This window comes from Misgurnus anguillicaudatus, chromosome 13, assembly GCF_027580225.2.
Source record: "Misgurnus anguillicaudatus chromosome 13, ASM2758022v2, whole genome shotgun sequence".
Taxonomy (NCBI): Eukaryota; Metazoa; Chordata; class Actinopteri; order Cypriniformes; family Cobitidae; genus Misgurnus; species Misgurnus anguillicaudatus.
This window is the reverse complement of record NC_073349.2, coordinates 34683009-34705013: the sequence shown is the minus strand read 5'-3', so window position 1 is coordinate 34705013 and position 22005 is coordinate 34683009. Positions and strand designations below refer to the sequence as shown.

Here is a 22005-nt window from a genome sequence, read left to right as displayed (position 1 = left end):
TCTAGAAATTAAATAATTCGTTTAAATGATTGATTAAAATAAAAAAAATTTTGCTCAATAGGAAAAGATTGCTTGTCCAAAAAAGGACAGATGTTGGTGATGGTATTTGATTCTATTCGATAAAACATTATAAAATATTATAAAGGAAATTTTATTTTAAAGACACATTGGAAATCTAAATAACTATTTGGAGAATATATAAATTGGATAAATAAAAACAATAAGTTTGTGAAGTGGTTAAATGAGAAATAACTATAAAATATAAGGTGTGTTATATTGCAAAGGAAAGATTATGGCAGTCACATTAATGGAAAAATAAGGATTAAACAATTGTTGTGTGGAGAATTAGAAAATAAAATAATTGGAGTTCAAATGAGGAAACATTTGATGTGGCATTGTGTGAGGAGAAATGCAATTAAATAAAAATATAAACTAATGAAAGATAAGAGGAGATCATTAACAGACAAAGAAATGCTCAAAGGGAGAAAGAGAGAGAGAGAGAGAGAGAGAGAGAGAGAGAGAGAAAGGGAGGGGGAAAGCCATAGCTCGAGGGAATTGTGAGATTAAAATCTAGCAGGAAGACAGAAGTAAAGCTTTGAAAAGAAAAAAAACAACAAATTAGAGAAAAAAGTAGAGACCAAGTTATTAAAGGTGGAAATAAAGAGAAAAATAAAAAGGACAGGAAAATTATTAAAAGGTGAATGACACAGATAAATTATACAAAGATAAATTATTACAAAATGGAGAGGAGTCTTCATCTGATTATGGAAGGTGGTCACAAAATAAATTTTATTTTAAATCAAAAGGCAATATTTTGCATGGGTCAAGCTAAAACCTTGTGGGCTGATCATTCTGATCCTTTGACATTCAAGAAAGTGAACAAAAGCTGGCGATGAAAAGACAATGGCAAAAACTGTGTGACATCAAAGTGTTGGAGTTGCAAAGAGAGTAGTAACTCATAAACTGGACTGAGAACACATCCTACAGGAATGGGACTAAAACTGAGCTCAAGCAGTGATGGGGGCACTGCACAATGTTCTGAAACATGTTCAGAAAAAAGACTGAGTGGAGTCCAGAAAGACCCACAGAGACAATAATGTTCTTGGAGGCAAGAAAAACTGGACTATACTTTTTCATTTTCATACGAGCCTTTGAGTGAAAGAGGGGAAAGAGTGAAACAGCCGTTCAATGTTTAGCAAAGGACTTTATAACTGTAGGGACACATACAATCTTTAGGTGAAAATCAGCTAGACAAATTTAAAGGCTGATCAAGAACTTATGTTGTTAGGTGTGACTACCTTTTCTGAAATCAAATCAGACTCCTATTAATCTGACAGGAAGAAATGCATAATGAAAATTGGGGGGGTTTGAATTTGGTATCTACAGAGGAAGTTAGAACTCCAATGATGGTACTAAGCTAAAAAGCAAATATATATGGCATCGAACAGCTATGGCAGAAAGGAAAATAAAATAGATAAAAGAAATAAATTGAAAAAACACCATAGGATACTATAAAAGGTAAACAAGAAAAAGCTGTGAGAATAGAAAAAGAAATAACTAATTATTGTAACAAACATACAATTTAAGGAAATAAATCTAAATTGTATCTAGTCACGATTTAAGAGCAATTAATGACAAGAAAAGATTGATGATCCAAAAAAAAAAAAAAAAAAAAAAAAAATTACATACTTTGCTTACAAGTGTTTCTCCATTTGATAAACATTTTTACTGTGACTTATTATTTGCAGAAGTAGATACTTGCATTTACGTATTTAATTATAAGGGAAAATATTATACAGGTTTAGAATGGATGAACTACTATTCCAACATGCGGAAAGTTAATTTGGTTGATTAATGCTAAAAAGTTGATAAAATGATTGGTTGTCATTGAGTTATAGGCACACAGGAGAACAGTTGATTTGCCAGCATGGGCAAACAGATGTGGAAGCTAAAAAGGGTCTCAGAGTGTCAGGAGATCTTTTTAGATTGTATAAGAAGTGAGAAATCTCAGTCATAAATATTATTATCATAGATGTACATGGGGCAAATAAGTGGAATGAAAATGAATTATTTGATTCATGAGAAGAATAAAGATTTTGAGTTGAGATAAGAAGGGAAAAATTGAAGTGACGGAAGAAAATTTGACTATTATCTACATTCACAAGGGATGGTAGATAAAGATGTATAGAAAAGGAATAATCATCAAAGCCATACTTAACAAAATGTGTGAAAATACTAATCATAACAGAACTTATGTTTTACCTAAACTAACAACCGTACACCTTTAACACTGCATGAAATATTCGCCGATAGACCTATGCGTATTGTAAAAACATCTGGAATTAAGTGTTATATGAACAAACTAATTGTCTATGTATTGAGTTATTTGTGTACAGAAAAAGCTGAAAGGAGTGGAGGAGGAGATGAGAAACATGACTCTTGTGCGAGATGATCTAGCTTATCTGAGGTTTGAGAGGTCGGAGGAGGCCAAACACGGCCACAGGGCGCCTAAATGGGGGAGACAAGATGAGACCAGCTCCAGAATGTCCAAGTGGGAGGAGCAGCCACTGTATAGCAGAGCTCGTAGGAAGGAGAGAAGGAGAAAGAATGCCAATGATATGAAAGAAGAAACATCAAAACCAAATCAAAGTTAAAGCAATTCAAGTATACCGACGGATGGAGAGCAAAGTTTTGAACACCGAGAGGAAAAAGTGAAAAAGAGAAATTGTCAAAAGAAATTGAATTGAAAAAAAAACTAAACTGATTACTACAGAAGATTTGCATTGCTACAGTCAATTAAAAAATGAAGCTGATTACTACAGAAGATTTGCATTGCTACAGTCAATTAAACTTCCTGGCGATGGACTTTTGCCTTAAACGAGGCCCAGTGAAATATCTGCAATAATTTCAAAGGAACAGACTCTGAAAGAAAGACTGAAAACATAGAGACATTGAACAGAGAACTTAAGGTGGACATTTTATGGGAAACATCCCAAAGATAACAATGATACAAATGGGGAATATTTACAGTTAAGGAAATATATTTGCAAAACCAGATTTCAATAATGCAATAACATTTTCAAGTCCACATACTTTGGGGTGATAAATTCAACAAGAATTCTTATGGATTACGAGAAAAAGTTTAAGGTCAACTTATCTGGATAATATTTAGGTCTTTTGGGAAATTCTGAGTTTAAAAATACATCTGGTAGGCCACAATTTGGAAATTTGTGTCAATGGAAGTAAATAACAAAACACTAAAAATAAAAAAGGAAGGATAGATTTCAGAATGGTACAGTAAAAATTCTAAATGGTACAGTAAGATTACAATCAAGAAAATATAAGCCTTATGGAATTATAGACTTAAGGAAATTAAATAGGAAATGTTTTATAACAAGAATTTTGAATGAATCAACTAAGAAACCTCTAGATCTATTATGAAGACATCAAAAAGTATAACTTAAGGTGTAAAAGTGAGAAGAGAAATGCTATTAGAAGAATAATATAATCAAATCAGAGCAACATATACAATGAAGGTATTGGAAGATCAAATAATATCGATTGGAGAATTATTTTGGATTGGTAGAAAAAGAAAATGCTTGACCTCATTATCATTAGGAGGGGGAGGAAAAATACTTAAATATGATGGAGACAAGAAATCACTACAAAAGAAGGGTATTTAGAATCCTTACAAAAGGATGAACACAACAATTAATCATCAATTATATGTAGATTCTGTTGATCAACCAAATGGATACCAAATTAGATTAAGGCATGGGATTAAGCTAAATAAGGAATTTAATAAAGTTTTGTCAGAATAAGAATACAGAATAAATAAATTATGTACAGTACTACAATCAAAAAGTAGATTATTAAGTTTATAAATAAGGCATTAATTTATCTTAGGATAACAACTAGATGCAGCCATTAGAAATACATGATAACATATACTGAATCAATTTTAATTAAAGGTTAGTGGGTAAATGAGGCATTGGTGTCTGGTTAAAGAACCAAATGAAATTTAAAATATGATGGAAAAATTTACTTGAAATCAACAAGAATGTTATCAGGAATTACGTTACAAGACAGTAATGAATTTACAAATAGTAAACGAGAATTCAAGCACCTCTGATGAGGATGGAAAAATTTATTTAAATTGTGATCAAGAATTATTATGGATGATTTACTTAGTTATATTATGGGTTATTTCCATTTACTAGTTTTATTTGAATTAATTACATTCATGCGTGTAATATGCAATCTTTAATTAGTTTATTATTGGTTATTTACATTTAATTGTTTTATTTGGAGTAATTTACTTTCATTTGTGTTGAAATCTTTCTTTACCTAGTTTTATTATTGGTTATTGCTCTTTACTTTGTTTATTTGAATTAACTTACATTTATACTTGTTTATTATACTTAATTTTTGAGTTTTTATGCTTCAATTCAGTATCAATTAGTTATATTTACTTGTTTTGAATTTGAACATTGAATCTATAACATTTAATTTGTGTTTATTATGCATACTTTACTTTTGTTTTATTATTTTTTACTTGGATTCATTAACGTTGACTTTACATTTACGATGCTTTATCATATACTCTACATAGCTAAAACGATAACTGTAAGCGTAGAACCAATTGCGCACAAACTGTTTAGGGCTTAAGTACTTTTACTTTTACATTCAAGTCAAAATGAGAATGGAAAGATGTTTGTCTTAATGTCCATAGTTCGAAGTGCTGTGGCATAATTGGGTAATTGGTAATGTATAGTGGCTTTCTTTAGCCACAAGATAGTAATAAGAAGACACTGAATTATGAAACAGCACTCCGGATTAAAATAAACAGGAAAGGTGAGGCTAAATTAAGCCTCAGAGCGGGGATTATGAAGAAGTTTTATTTTAATCCCAATCTACATTTATATGATGAATATGAGTTTACCATTATAATCACACCATTATAATCACATGCAATTTGTTTTCCATGAAGTTATGCATTATGTCATGTGTTATGCTGTATGCGGATCAGGAGTTTGTTTGCCATGGGATTGCTATTGGACCAGCTGGGTGTATTCGGGTTTCAGGGTAGTTTAGAGAGCCATCTGGACAGGCAGGCACAAAGGATTTTAGTATTAGCAAAGAGCCAAGGGTCAAATAGGTCAAGGAAAGGAGACACTGGTCTGGTCTGGGGACTGTCATGTGATTCTTCAAGTTACAAGCCTGAACAGAAACGTATTGTTAAAGCATATGGAGGGGAGGGACAAAGACCATATATATTTACCAAGCCTGGCTGAGAGCTTGAGACTGGTTTGAAGATTCCTCCCAGGCCGGCCTGACTGGTCCTGGGAGGTTTAATCAGGCAGGCTCGGCTTATTATTTTGTCCGGAAAATAAAAGTCTATCTCTTGAAATCAGAACCTAAGACTGAAGATTGTTTCATTTGAGGGAAAAGAAAACCACAACAGCTACTACTGTACCAATGTCACTATACTATACTGGACACAACTTTTAATGATGCCCTTGTTTTACATTTAGGTACATTCTGACGCTTTCATCCCTTAAGCCCAGGATACACTGCAGGATTTTTGCCTGTCCCAGATGAGAGATAGCCATCGTGAAACAATCGTTGCGATTTCTGTGATCGTGGCTCTTTATCGGTGGTCCTATGTCGTACAGCGAGAGAGGTTCAAAGACGGATGTTTTTCCGGTCTTGCGTCCAAAAATAGTCTACGATAGTTTTCTGACAGTGTCAGAAATTCAGCATGATCAACACCAGTGTGTTTGCTGCCACAACCTACGTACAAGTATTTGTTTACCACTAGCGCATGCTGGTGACGTTGTGCTGATTTGTGACGCAGCCATCGAAGCCTCTGTTGAATAGGTGTCATCATCGCACAGTCTACATGTTTGTCGTAACCCAAGTTTAAACAATCCATGTCGCACAGTGTGATAAGGTAATAATCTTATAGGAGTGCAAAAATCCTGCAGCGTATTCCGGGCTTGAAATGTATATTTCTGGTCATTTGAGTCCTGGAATATCTTTAGGCATAATTTTAACTTTATATATATTTTGGCAGCCGTTTAAAGGCGGGGTGCATGATTTTTAAAAACGACTTTGTAAAAGGAAGTCGGGCCAACTACCAAAACACACTTGTAGCCAATCAGCAGTAAGGGGCGTGTCTATTAACCAACATTGTTGCCTGGTTTGCGTATGTGTTGGGTGGGTCTATCAAAAGAAGGTCCAGATTCTATTGGGGTAGGGGCATGTTTGTTTAAGTGTTTTAAAATATCAAAATTGGCTTTCAGAGATCATGCACCCCGCCTTTAATGACAAATAAAATGTCAATATTTTATCATTTTGTAACTGTTAATGAGGTATTATTTTTTTACTAATGAGAACCAAAATGTGTAATAATGTTTGGCAAAAATGTATGCATATAGGCTATGGGTTAAAAAAAGTTTACAAATGTTATGTAGACTAGCAGAAATGATAGACTTACCAGAAGTAAGAGTGATGCCCCACCACAAAGTCCACGGCATGACAGAATGATGGAATATATGCAGGAACGTCACCTGACTGTGCTTCTTTCTCAACACAAAAAACATCTGCATCACAGACACAGTTCTTGTTAATTGAGGTAAGAAAACAAACACCTTAAAGCAATATACACTTAAGTGGGGAAAAACCTTTTAAAAAATTCTTACCGTATCAAGCAGCTCAACATACTTTGAAAAATAGAACAACCAGGCTGCTCGAGCCATCTGAGGAAACAAGGAAAAACAATTATAGATATTTTACAACAAAGACTTATTAAGTTATTGAAAACGGCTGAGATTCACAAAAAATCTTACTCTGAGAGCCTGAGGGCTGCTGGAGGGGTCACAGAGATCACATCTCCAGGTGTATGTTGTTCCCCAACCAGCCATCAAGAACTGTAACAAAAGGAAATGTTAGACAGATCTGAAAAGTTCTGAGTATTTTTCTCCATTGAAATTCTTTGCTCCTGAGTAGTGCTGCCTCACGATTAGTCGTGACTAATCGTTTGCAGAATAAAAGTTTTTGTTTACATAATGTATATGTGTGTGTACTAATAATAATAATTATCTTTATATAAATACACACACAAACATATATATTTATGTAATAAATATTTATATGTATATATAATATAGATTATATACAATATAGATTATATATAATATAGAAATATAAACATGTATATACACATTCAAATGTTTCACAATTATATACATGCGTGTCTGTGTGTGCATTTATACATAATTATTGTACACAGTACACACACATGTGTTGTGTAAGAGAAGCTTTTGTTCTGCAAACGATTAGTCACGACTAATGGTGAGGCAGCACTTCTCCTGAGCTCCTTCGGAAGGATTATCATTTCCACGGTAACAGATCTGAATTGAGGATATGCGATAGTTTCATGTGCGCGTGCGAAAGAACAAAAAAATTCTGCACATGGTTTCGCGTGAGCACATGAAACTAAACTTTCGATTTTTTTTTACTCCAATGTCACCTTAGGGGCTCGGTACATATTCGGGGCTTACACATCTAAAAAAAAAAAAAGGTATGTAGGAGCCATTTATATTCACCTTTAGTTTGGTTAATTTAGTTAGTGCTTATTTTGGCCACTAGGGGGAGTATTGCACTGGGTGTAGCACGTCACTGGAAAGTAGATATATCTACAGGTGTGGTAATTAGTGAGAAAGGTGTGGATGGTGGGGAACACACGGTTCTTACCGTAGCCGTGAGTCTGCCACAATAATTTATTTATCAGCACAACAGCACTTTATCAATCAACACTGGGCAAAGAATGATTTTATGATACCTCTTTTGATATATTTATAATAAACGGGAACACCACCCAAAGAGAGCTAAAGAGTCTGGACTTCTTTCTGCTACGCGTTGAGAACACCATGCCATCCATGCTAAGGCTTAGAGCAAGGGGTCTTCAACTAAGGGTGTTTTCACATATAGTTCATTTTAAAAGAACCAAACCCAGTTCACTTAAAGTGAACCAGAAAAGGAACTAGCTGAATGTGACCTCAGTCCTTTTGGTGTTCACAATAAAGTGGACTCAAAAGAGGACCCAGTTCTTTTTTGGTCCTCTTCAGAACTGAAGTGATCTCAGACCTTTTCTTGTTCACATCACAACTTCATAAGAACTCAGATCCCAGCTTTCTGTGCAGCAGTTTATTTTGATACAATGTCCAAACGACACGCAAAGCGGACCGGGACCTCATTGATTTCACATATCAAAAAGAAATCGAACCACAAAAGAACCCAAAAGCGAACCGTACTCAGACCACCTCCTGACATGGTCTGAGTTCGGTTCACTTCTGGGTCCTTTTAGGGGGGTCTGAGATCACTTGGTCTGTTCACATATACACCCTGAACTGATCTGAGAGCGTCTGGAGGGCTCAAACGAACTAGGTGTGAAAACACCCTAAAATTGGTGGAGGTCCAGTAAATGAACCCTCCGCACCAGCCGAGGTCCAGACATGTACTGCACGTAAAAACATAAATTGACAGCTTTCGCCAGACTAAAGAAATTAGTGTAAATATTTGTTTTATTAAACAAAATATAGTGTTATCAAGTATATTGAATAATGTTTCTTCATATGTACAGTATTGTTCAAAATAATAGCAGTACAATGTGACTAACCAGAATAATCAAGGTTTTTAGTATATTTTTTATTGCTACGTGGCAAACAAGTTACCAGTAGGTTCAGGAGTTTCTCAGAAAACAAACAAGACCCAGCATTCATGATATGCATGCTCTTAAGGCTGTGCAATTGGGCAATTAGTTGAAAGGGGTGTGTTCAAAAAAACAGCAGTGTGGCATTCAATCACTGAGGTCATCAATTTTGTGAAGAAACAGGTGTGAATCAGGTGGCCCCTATTTAAGGATGAAGCCAACACTTGTTGAACATGCATTTGAAAGCTGAGAAAATGGGTCATTCAAGACATTGTTCAAAAGAACAGCGTACTTTGATTAAAAAGTTGATTGGAGAGGGGAAAACCTATAAAGAGGTGCATAAAATGATAGGCTGTTCAGCTAAAATGATCTCCAATGCCTTAAAATAGAGAGCAAAACCAGAGAGACGTGGAAGAAAACGGAAGACAACCATCAAAATGGATAGAAGAATAACCAGAATGGCAAAGGCTCAGCCAATGATCACCTCCAGGATGATCAAAGACAGTCTGGAGTTACCTGTAAGTACTGTGACAGTTAGAAGACGTCTGTGTGAAGCTAATCTATTTTCAAGAATCCCCTGCAAAGTCCCTCTGTTAAAAAAAGGCATGTGCAGAAGAGGTTACAATTTGCCAAAGAACACATAAACTGGCCTAAAGAGAAATGGAGGAACATTTTGTGGACTGATGAGAGTAAAATTTTTCTTTTTGGGTTCAAGGGCCACAGGCAGTTTGTGAGACGACCCCCAAACTCTGAATTCAAGCCACAGTACACAGTGAAGACAGTGAAGCATGGAGGTGCAAGCATCATGATATGGGCATGTTTCTCCTACTATGGTGTTGGGCCTATTTATCGCATACCAGGGATCATGGATCAGTTTGCATATGTTAAAATACTTGAAGAGGTCATGTTGCCCTATGCTGAAGAGGACATGCCCTTGAAATGGTTGTTTCAACAAGACAATGACCCAAAACACACTAGTAAACGGGCAAAGTCTTGGTTCCAAACCAACAAAATTAATGTTATGGAGTGGCCAGCCCAATCTCCAGACCTTAATCCAATTGAGAACTTGTGGGGTGATATCAAAAATGCTGTAAAACCAAGAAATGTGAATGAATTGTGGAATGTTGTTAAAGAATCATGGAGTGGAATAACAGCTGAGAGGTGCCACAAGTTGGTTGACTCCATGCCACACAGATGTCAAGCAGTTTTAACAAACTGTGGTCATACAACTAAATATTAGTTTAGTGATTCACAGGATTGCTAAATCCCAGAAAAAAAAAATGTTTGTACAAAATAGTTTTGAGTTTGTATAGTCAAAGGTAGACCCTGCTATTGTTTTGAACACACCCCTTTCAACTAATTGCCCAATTGCACAGCCTTAAGAGCGTGCGTATCATGAATGCCTGGTCTTGTTTGTTTTCTGAGAATCTACTGAACCTACTGGTAACTTGTTTGCCACGTAGCAATAAAAAATATACTAAAAACCTTGATTATTCTGGTTAGTCACATTGTACTGCTATTATTTTGAACAAGACTGTATAAGCATAAATAATCCTTCACAAAATGGATTTCATTTTAATACTGTTCTGTTACTGTATGTCCTTTCAGTTGCTTGGTACAAAATATCTAAATTTATCCACTAACAATGTCTGACAAAAATATGAAGGGAACAGTGCAAATGCATTCATCTCTAAATCTGCAAAACACACATTCATTTCCACATAACAACTTAAAAGGAAAACTAAAGTGCTATTTTCTGCTAAACTGAGATTAACAATCATAATCAATGAACACAAACCTCTCTGGCTTAATCAAATCATATCACATGTTACCTTCATTCTCATTTATTGTCTTTACTTAACTAAATGTAAATGTTGAACACTCTCTTCTGTGCTTCAAGTTGCACTGGTAAAAGATCATCATCATATCAGTCAGAAACACAAACAGGCAAAACTAAACTGCCAGTGTTGGAAAAATGAAAAAGTGCAGGAAAACATTTCTCTCTTAATTTGTACTGTTCCTTCAAGTATATAGAAATGTAAATAAGCTCAAATGAAAATTAAATAGGCTGAACTAAGTTGAACTTAAAGACGAAAGCATACAGTCCTAGTTTAAAAAAAAAAACAATGTTCATTGATCATTCTTGACATGTATTTACTTTTGATAATGTTAAGTGTTGAGAATCCTGACTCGCAACTATACGCTGAGCCAAAAATGCAGCATCCACGCACTCCTTTACTATTTCCCCATCTGTAAAGGGCTTCTTATTGCTTTCCTAAAATCCACTGTATTATCAGTGAACACTCGATGACTCGTCAAAGCTCGTTGTTGCAGTGAGTGAGTGAGTGAGTGAGAGAGGACCCGTGTGGGTCGCTCATACTGGGCTTAGTTCATTTAGTTCATTTATTCTTCGCACCCTTACCTCGGACCTGAGGGTAAGTTTCTTCGAAGGTAGTTTCGTAATGGTGTTTAATTTCCCCATTTTGACAACCGCAACAGACTCGCGAGCAGATGAGGCTCTCTGCTTTCTTCCCTGCACACCTGTCTGTGACTGTTCGCGCTGGCGCCGCACTCGGAACCTGTGTCGATGTAGGACCCAAATAGCGCTACTGGGCTGACCATATATGTGCCTGATATAAATTGGATTTTATAATAACGTTAAATAGCATTTGCTATTTATGTAGTTTATTGTCTTAAAAGTCTTTGCGGTCAGGATGGACGCATCTCGCGGTCCGGATTCGGACCGGGGTCCGCCAGTTGGGGACCCCTGGCTTAGAGGTTAGCCTCCACAACGTAAGAACCTTTTCCCGATTGTTTGGATCTGGATATTGAAAGGATCGCTTGTCTCACTGGATTGTTTACCCGTTGAGGAGCCTGGGAGTCTTAATCGAAACATCTGTAAGTCTTCACGTTGTTATCTAGTACAGACTGCAACCACGGAAAGCTGGTGGGTACACTTTCATATTTTCTGCGGATTGAATTGAAAAGTAAACTTGGACCTTTGAAATTAAATTGAAATACTGTTTCAGTGCTGTGGCTTTGTAATATTAGGCTACTTGTGCTGTTAGTTGAAAGTCCTGTGTTGTGAGTTCTATAGGCTGTCTCCGCATAAGTAAGGTTATTGTGCTGTTTCATTGAGCGCTTGAATTTAATGCACTTAAACACACAAAGATGAGTGCAGAGGAAGAACAATTGTTTGACAATGCCAAAGGCACTTTGGTGGCTACAGGTGAAAATAATTCTCCTGATAAACCTAGTTCGGTTGTTGATGACTTAGGGAAACGCACAAGAAAATTAACTGCTAAAGGACTTACAATGCTGTTTGAAAACCTGCAGAAAAACCGTAAATCCCAACTTGTGCAAGTTAATAAAATCAAGCAAAGGATTAATGAGCTTGTAACTGGAAAAGTGACATCTCAAACTGTGTCTGATGTGAAGAAATGTTTAAACAAATATACCATGTTGTGTAAAGAGGTTTTAGAAACTCAAACTACATTGTTGGAAATGCCTATGCCAGACCTTGAATATGACAAACAACAAAATTGGTTTGCACAGAAACTAAACGGAATGAATACATTTGAGAATGATGTGAAGCAATGGTTGGCTTATACTGCTGTGAAAAGGGATGATGAGACTCTTGATGTGCTGTCTATAATAAATTCTGATATAAGGCCTGAAGATAGTATATCCAATGTCAAGTAAAGGGTCAAAACATAAAGGTCGCTCTTCTGTTCATTCAAAGGCTTCCAGTCTTAGTTCTGTACATCTAAAGGCAAAGGCTGAAAGGGCTGCACTTTTACAGTGTGCAGCAGCTTTGAGAAAAATGCATGATCTTGATGCTGAAGAAGCAGCCCTTCAAATTGAAAAGGCAAAACTGAGAAGGAAAAGAGAGCAGCTAGAGGTTGAGGCCAAGTTGGCTGCTGCTACAGCTAAATTGACTGTGTTTGAAAATGTATGTGGTGTTAAAGATGTGGATGAGTATGAAGAGGATAATGGAGAAGATGCTATGAATGCCTATCTGCATGCTCATTTGAAATCACAAACATCAAGTTTATTGAACACAGCTTCTGTCTCGCAACTTCCTAAAACTGTCTGTTTCCAACAGGACCATTCTCTGCCATTGACTGTACGACCTAAAGAAAGGCTGCATATTCCACAAGCCCAGCCTTCAGTAAGATCTAGTAACACTTTGTCCTCAGTGTCATATGTGCCATCTTGTTACAGGTCTGAAGTGCAGGGGAATGCCCCAGGACCCAGATCCACCAACGTTGCACCAGGACTTCAGCCGTCAACTTCACAAGGGAGTACAAGTATGCAATTACAGCCGCGTCCTCATTCCTGTCTTGACAATGTTCAACATCCTACTCTGTATGACCTTATGCAACAGCAAACTAACATCACTGCTCAGCTGGTTCAGAACCAAGCTTTAGCTTCTCTTCCTCCACGGGCTATACCAGAGTTTGCTGGTGATCCACTTAAATATGCTGCCTTCATTAGAGCTTTTGAACAAGCTATTGAAAAGAAAACTACAGATAAACAAGAATGTATTTATTATCTCGATCAATACACCAGAGGGCAGCCAAGATAACTTGTTCAGAGTTGCTATAACATGGTTTCTGGCCAGGGCTATGAGAGAACAAAGAATCTATTGAAGGAACACTTTGGCAACGAAATTAAAATTGCTGTAGCTTATATAGAGAAGGCTATGACATGGCCAACAATGAGAGTCGATGACACTAATGCTCTGCAGTCTTTTTCAATCATATGGAGGAGATGAACATTCCATCTAATCTTCGCCTTATAATGATGAAGTTGCCATATAAACTGAGGGAAAAATGGAGATCTGTTGCCTGCGAGCTACAGGAGCATCGTGGTTACACAGCTATGTTCCCAGATTTTGTGGCCTTCATTGAGCGTCAGGTCAAGATCCTGTCTGACCCTCTCTTTGGTGATCTACAGGGTATGCGGTCAGAACCTTACTTTAAATCTAAGGGCAGACATACTGGAAGAGGCCAAGCTACTGTTGCTGCTATTAATACTGCCTCAAGACCAACTACACCAGCAGCTTGGCACCAACAGGCTAGAGGCCCAGCTTCACAGAAAAACAATGAAGAATTGTGCTGTGTGTGTAAGAGCCAACCTACGCTGGAGAAATGTTTACAGCTTTATGAGATGACGCACAGGGAAAAATTGGATGCTCTGAAAGTAGCCAGAATGTGTTTCAGCTGTCTAAGGAGAGGTCATATGAGCAGAGAATGTGACAAGCCTTCAACATGCGATATCTGTTTACGCAAACATCCAACTGTCCTACACCATGACTCTAAGGCTAAAATACAGGACGTGTCAGTCAACAATGCCCTTGTGTCAATGGAGACATGTGGCCATACTGGGGCCGGAAGTGATGAAAGTGTTCTCTCTATTGTGCCTGTACAGGTGAAGGCTAAGTCCGGGAGCACGATTGTGAACACCTATGCCTTTCTAGACCCTGGAAGTTCAGCCTCTTTCTGTACTCAACATCTCACGAGAAAACTGAATCTTTCAGGAGTCAAGACTAACATTCTTCTTCGTACCCTTGGTCAAGAGAGGTCTGTAGACACATTCTTGCTTACTGGTCTCGAGGTTTCCAACTTGAATGAAGAAAACTTCCTGGACTTACCTGAAGTCTATACTCAGAGGACAATGCCTGTGAGCAGGAATAATATTCTCACTCGACAGGACCTAGAGCGATGGAAATACCTTGAAGGCATTAATTTTCCCAGTCTTGAGGCAGAGGTGGAATTATTGACAGGCACCAATGTGCCAAAGCTCATGGAACCATGGGAAATAATAAATAGCCAAGGTAAAGGACCATATGCTGTAAGGACCCTTCTGGGGTGGGTCGTAAATGGTTCATTGAGAGGTGGTGAGCCGTGTAAGGGCAAGTTTGGCCGGCCTGCCGTCACTGCCAATAGGATCTCAGTCGTCAAGCTACATGACTTATTGGTTGCTCAATACAATCAGGAGTTTAATGAAAAATCAGATGATGTGTGTCTTTCCAGAGAGGATCAAAGGTTCATGCAGATAATGGAGTCCTCAATTCAGCTCGACGAAGGACATTATCGCTTTGACTTGCCTTTTAAGGCTGAAGATGTCATCCTGCCAAATAATTACAGCATTGCAGAGCAGCGTCTCCTAAGTTTTTATAGGAAGTTCAAGAGAAACAAAGATTATCATCAGGAGTACACAGCTTTCCTCTCTGGAGTCATTAAAAAGGGTCATGCTGAGCTTGTTCCACACCAGCAGTTGAGGCGAGCTGACGGCAAGGTGTGGTATATTCCTCATCACGGGGTATATCATCCGAAAAAGAAAACCCGTAGAGTTGTTTTTGACTGTGCTACTGTGTTTAAAGGAATTTCATTTAATTCACAGCTGTTGCAGGGGCCTTACCTCACAAGCACCTTACTCGGCGTACTTACCAGGTTTCGAGAGGAACGTGTAGCACTGATGGCAGACATTCAAGCCATGTTCCATCAGGTGAGGGTGTCTCCAGAACACACAGACTTTTTACACTTCTTGTGGTATCCTGATGGCGATATGAGTCAAGCTCCAAGGCAATACAGGATGAGAGTTCACCTTTTTGGGGCCGTGTCTTCGCCCAGCTGTGCGAATTATGCATTGAGGAGAATTGTGCAAGACTATGAAGACAACTTTGAACCTAGCGTTCTGAACACAATACTTCAAAATTTCTACATGGATGATTGTCTAAAGTCTGTGGCATCAGAGGACAAAGCCATAAAAATGGTGCATGAATTGACTGAAGCTTGTGCAAAGGGAGGATTCCGCCTGTTGAAATGGACAAGCAACAGCAGTTCGGTCTTGGCTAGTATTCCTGAGCTACAGCGTTCTAAGACCACTAGGGGGCTCGCCCTGGATCAAAGGGAAAGTTCTGTTGAAACAGCTCTTGGTCTTCACTGGTGCATAGATGCAGACGTTCTGACCTTTAGGATAGCCATAAAAGAGCGTCCACATACAAGGCGTGGCATATTGTCTGTGGTGTCATCTATCTATGATTCTTTGGGTTTTCTTGCACCATTTACTTTACCTGTTAAAAGAATGCTGCAGGAGATGTGCAGGCTGAACATCAGCTGGGATGCTAGCATACCTCGTGTCTTCTCAGAGCAGTGGTCTAAATGGCTGGCTAGTCTCCATCACATCACTAAATTTACAGTGGAACGGTGCATCAAGCCAAAGGATTTTGGAACACCTACTCATCTGCAGATGCATCACTTTTCCGACGCTAGTGAGTATGGCTACGGTACCGTATCATATCTGAGGATGGAAAATGAGAGAAATCATGTGAGTATTGCTTTTAGTTTGGGCAAGGCCAGGGTCGCTCATTTAAAGCAAACAACGATTCCTTGTCTTGAGTTGACTGCTGCTGTCCTGGCTGTCCGAGTGGACAAGATGCTGAAGAGGGAGTTGCAGCTGGATCTACGCCTATCAGTGTTCTGGACAGATAGCACAACTGTTCTGAAGTATATTGGAAATGAGACCAGAAGATTTCATACGTTCGTGGCAAACAGGGTGGCTGTAATCAGAAATGAAACACATGTTGCACAGTGGAGACACATTGGTACAAGACTGAATCCAGCAGATGAAGCATCTAGAGGTTTAAGTGTTGAAGAATTCCTTGCATGTCAGCGGTGGCTGAAGGGACCAGAATTTCTCTTGAGAAGGGAAGCTGAATGGCCTAAGACTATCATGGAACGACCTTTAATTCCTGTGGATGACCCTAAGGTGAAGAAAGACCTGCTGGTGAATGCCTTTGTCTCCCATAGTCCACTGAATCCAACAAAGGTGTTTTTAAATCACTTTTCAGATTTCAGAAGCTGAGAATGTCTGTGGCATGGATGCTTAGACTTAGAAATGTGCTTTTAACATTGTCACAAAGGAGAAAGGTTCTTGAATCCTGTGAAAGAATTGGTCAGAACAATGGAGGCCGAAGAAACAATCACCTTTATGCCGAGATGCAATGGGAAAAATTGACACTTCGTGGACAGTCGTGCCATTATCGGCTTTTTCCAGCAAGAGAGGTTTTCTGTTGAGATTGCGGTTTTGAAAGATGGAGGAACTATTAAACGAAGCAACGACCTCTACAAGCTGGATCCAGTGTTGGAGGACGGATTGCTGCGGGTAGGAGGAAGGCTCAGTAGGGCTGCTATGCCTGAAGTGGAGAAACATCCTGTCATTCTTTCTAAAGAGCAATATGTGTCCAAACTCCTCTTAAAGCATATTCATCAACAGCTGGGTCATGCAGGTAGAAATCACATGCTGTCCTCTTTTAGAAAGCATTACTGGATTACCCATGCCAATTCTGCCTGCAGGAAGGTCATCTCTGAGTGTGTAGTGTGTCGCCGCCTTCAAGGAAAGATGGGGGAACAGAAAATGGCTGACTTACCAGTAGAGAGGATTGTGCCAGATTTACCTGCTTTCACAAATGTGGGCGTTGACTACTTTGGGCCAATAGAGGTAAAGAAAGGCCGGGGCAGAGTGAATCGCTACGGCGTTCTCTTTACCTGTTTGGCAAGTAGGGCAGTTCATCTCGAAGTTGCTTATGCTTTAGACACTGACTCCTGTATAAATGCCATTCGTTGTTTTATGTGTTGCAGGGGTCAGGTGACACATCTGATATCAGACAATGGCACCAACTTTAAAGGAGCTGAAAGGGAGTTAAGGAAAGCCATTGCTGAATTAAACCATCAGAAGATTCAGCATGCCTTACTGCAGAGTGGTCTAACATGGTCCTTTAACCCTCCAGCTGGGTCTCACCATGGGGGGGTTTGGGAACGGCTTATTCGTCTTGTGAGAAAGGTCCTCTCTTTCACACTCAGACTTCAAATATTGGATGATGAGGGATTTCATACTATTCTTTGCGAAGTTGAAGACATTCTTAATAGTCGTCCCATCACAAAGGCCTCTGATGATGCGAATGACCTTGAAGCCCTTACACCCAATCACATATTGCTTTTAAAGTCAAAGCCTTACTTATCGCCTGGGCTCTTTTGTAAGGATGACCTGTACATGAAGAGAAGATGGAGGCAGGTGCAGTTCTTATCAGACCTCTTTTGGAAGCGCTGGGTGAGGGAATACTTACCGCTACTCCAGGAGAGGCAGAAGTGGACGAGACCAAAAAGAAGCTTTTCCATTGGAGATATTGTGGTTGTAATGGATCCTGTTGCCCCACGAGGGTCTTTGTTGATGGGAAGAATTAAACGGACTTATCCCGACAAGAAAGGCTTTGTCCGCTCAGTTCAGCTGAGGACAAAAACGGGTCAGCTGGACCGGCCTGTAACAAAGATCTGCCTATTGATGGAAGCCGAAATCTCATAGATGAGGACCTTGCTAGATGACCTGAATACAGATGTCCTAGGCTTAAGAGAAGATTTTTTTGTTGTTGTTGCATAATGGCTCCTTTAGTTTAAATTAGAGGATTTGGGTAATTGTGGTTAAAGTAAATAGTCACAAATATGGGGCTGGGGTGTAGGAGCCATTTATATTCACCCTTAGTTTGGTTTATTTAGTTATTGCTTATTTTGGTCACTAGGGGGAGTATTGCACTGGGTGTATCACGTCACTGGAAAGTAGATATATCTACAGGTGTGGTAATTAGTGAGAAAGGTGTGGATGATGGGGAACACACGGTTCTTACCGTAGCCGTGAGTCTGCCACAATAATTTATTTATCAGCACAACAGCACTTTATCAATCAACACTGGGCAAAGAATGATTTTATGATACCACTTTTGATATATTTATAATAAACGGGAACACCACCAGAGAGCAAAAGAGTCTAGACTTCTTTCTGCTACGCGTTGAGAACACCATGCCATCCATGCTAAGGCTTAGAGGTTAGCCTCCACAGGTATTTAAAAGGTTCTTCACAGCGATGCCATAGAATAACCTTTCTTGGTTCCTCAAATAGCCATTCAGTTAAAAGACAAGTTCGGTATTTTACACTTAAAGCCCTGTTTTCAGATTGTTTATGATGAAATAGAATGGTTTTGACTGAAGTTTGGACATATGCGGCTGGCCCGAGAATTTTCTGGTGTTTGTTGTATCACCCCCCCACCTCCACAATGGGTCCAATGGTGCACAGGAACAATCCTCGTTTCATTAAACTTTCGTTTACAAAGACGTGAAACTCACAGAGTGGTCGGGGGTGTTCACTGGTGTGCTCACACGGAAATCGCAGCAAAATATGCATTCCAACAGGTTTTATCGTAGTTTTTGTCAACTCCATTGACTTGCATTAGATGTGCTGTGAGGTACGGTATTACTCCACGCCGGGAACTTTGTTTCTATTCTTGCAATTGGATTAGCACCACCACCTGGGCTGGAGTGTCTATTATTCAAGCTCTAAGCGGAAGAATGTACGGGTGTGAAGCGTTTGGAAAAAAAAGGTCCACAAGTTACCAACGAATGCTAAAACAGCTGTTGGAAAGCATCTTTTGCAGCGATTTTTGTGTGAGCATATCAGTGAACACCCCTGACCACTCGCTGAGTTTCACGTCTTTGTAAATGAAAGTTTAATGCATTTTAGGAAGGATTGTTCCAGTGCACCATTAAACCCTTTGTAGAGGTGTGAGGTGAAACACAAACACCCGAAAATTCTCGGGCCAGCCGCATATGTCGAAATTTCAGTCAAAACCGTTCAATTTCCCCATAAACAATCTGAAAACAGGGCTTTAAGTGTAAAATACCGAACTTGTCCTTTAATCTTTAAAGAACCATTCCTTTCATACATTTTTTAATAGTTCTTTGGAAAAAAATGTATAGAACCAATCAGCCAAACATTTTTCTTCTATAGCATCATAAAGCCCTATTTCTAAGGGTGTATACTATTGTTATTTACCTTAAAAATTTCTATATTACTACATCTGATTGGTTTGATAAAGTGTGTGTTGCAGGTTAACCACCACTGTCGATTAATGGGTACATAAATCACTCAAGATATGTGTATAATTTTTTAAATGTCTCAAAAATGGTCTTAAAGACCACTTTTTTTACGTTTTTGGTATTAACGGTTTTTTTTAACGCAATTCTGCGATGACGTCACGTTGGGGAGAAGTGGAGAAAGACTCAGCCAGAGCCATAGAGATAGATGAGACATTTATTGCTATTTAATACTAACGTATATAATTTGGAAATCATATATACATCGTAGGAAATATATAATGTGTTATACTGCAAAGTTACCTTGCTTATTATTATTTATGATATATGTGGAGATAAATAAAACTTCGCAAATCTGCTGATTTGATCCATTCATGTCCTGACCACCAGGCCAGAGATTTTTAAACATCCTTAATCCACACTTACTAGTCTATCAAATAATATCTCAAATATATTGTTTTGTGAAATAAAAGGATGCTTTGTTATATTGTTTATGCCATTATAACGAATCACACGATCATTTTATGCAGCAGCAGTCAGCAGCTGCAGCATACTCGGATCCGACGGCATACATACTGTAATAAACAGGCGTTCGGCGGCTTTTTACATCACGACAGGCTATGCCATTTGAGGAGGAACCGCTCATTGATCACCGTATTTTTATAAATCCTGTACATGTTTGGACCTGCCGAACATGTTGAGCACCTTTATATACTTTGTTGAGCAGAGAGGCTGCCTGCACAGTTTGACCAGCGGGCTGCGGGAACTGGCGCACATCACGCCGCCAGAAGGTGTTGCTAATATAACTCGAAATGTATAGCTATTATCAGGTCGGCCCACCGGGAAAGTCCCGACTCTCTCGATTGCCATTCCGCTACTGGCTGTAAGAAAGTGAGTGCGTTTGGGTCGCTGGTCCCCGCGAACAGACGTGACGTGCTTCACTCACCTTCCAGGATTAGAGACATGCTGCCAAAACCGTTTGTGCTGAAGATCGAATAAAGTTACACCCATTTCAGGCAGGATCATGGACCCCCTCAAGCCAGCATGCACGAGTATGTTAATTGTTTGTTTACTTTCTACACGAAAATATGCTATCTGGCTGTCTGCCTATCTCTCTATACTAGCCTATCCATCTGTCTGTCTGTCTGTCTGTCTGTCTGTCTGTCTGTCTGTCTGTCTATCTATCTATCTATCTATCTATAATCTGCGCTATCAGAACTGTACTTTACTCGTCTTTCTATAGTCATTCTCAATGCTCTCAAGGCAGCTTTGGTCAATTCTCTCCCCAGCGTGATGTCATACAGTGCGTTGTGAGGGAAAGGAGAATCATTGCAAATTGCTGTACTTTTTCATACTTTTTCGGGTTTTGTGATACCCAACAACATAAAATACAATGGATAACAGTTTAAATGTTTATTATCAACAAGCAAATTGCACAAATTCGTTGAAAAATTTTACCTGCAAAATGCCCTTTAATCATCTAAGATTAGTAGGGATGTCCCGATCAGGTTTTTTTGCCCTCGAGTCCGAGTCATTTGATTTTGAGTATCTGACGATACCGAGTCCCGATCCGATACTTCTATAATACATAAAAAAGAATAGAGAAGAGCGAAAAAACAGAACCAGGATGTTCCTTATGTCATGCCGCACGCATTGCTGTTTCTGTGTGGAGTCAAAAGAGTTTAACTCTGTGCCAGCGCATAACTACAGATGTGTTAAAAAATAATGAGAATATATAGTATATGTACAGGTGTTAAATTGGGATTTGTTTTGTGGGGAGGCTCTGTTAGGAGGGAGGGGTAACATGTTTAATCCTGATGACAGCAAAGCCACTGGTGTGTTTCAATGACATTTTGTACCTCTGATAGGATTTTATAAGTTTCAGTTTTAAAGCTGTGCCACATGTTGACCCAAACTTTAAAACCTGAACTTTAAATTATGCAAATCTATGAGTCTGACACCCTATATGCATTTGTTGCACGTGTCATTATGCACAACTGATCAAACTTTGAAGGAAGTTATAAGACTTAACCTCCTTGACTAATTCTAGGCATAAGATAGACTACCCAAAAAGACTCAATTAACAAGAAAAACAACATACTGATTCAGCAATATATCTTATAAAATAGCAGCCATAGAGATTCCCTAAGCTGGTCAGCAGTTAGTTATAAAATACCTATAGTTAGGTCGTAATTAATTTGTATAATCAAAATACATTATTTTATTAAACTATACAATCAGTTGTAGTCTAGTTAACATATTGTAATGAGATGAGTGACATGGCTATACATACTTTAATACTTTGTTTCTAGACTTCTATTAAGTTTTTTCGACATGGGCACCATTCTTACCTCTCCC

The 22005-nt window shown here is 38.6% G+C and overlaps 1 pseudogene; it reads right to left on the bottom strand.

Moving 5' to 3' along the window:
• The window catches only part of LOC141349243 (very long chain fatty acid elongase 1-like), a 75013-nt pseudogene that overhangs the window by 4244 nt on the left and 48764 nt on the right, over positions 1–22005 (bottom strand).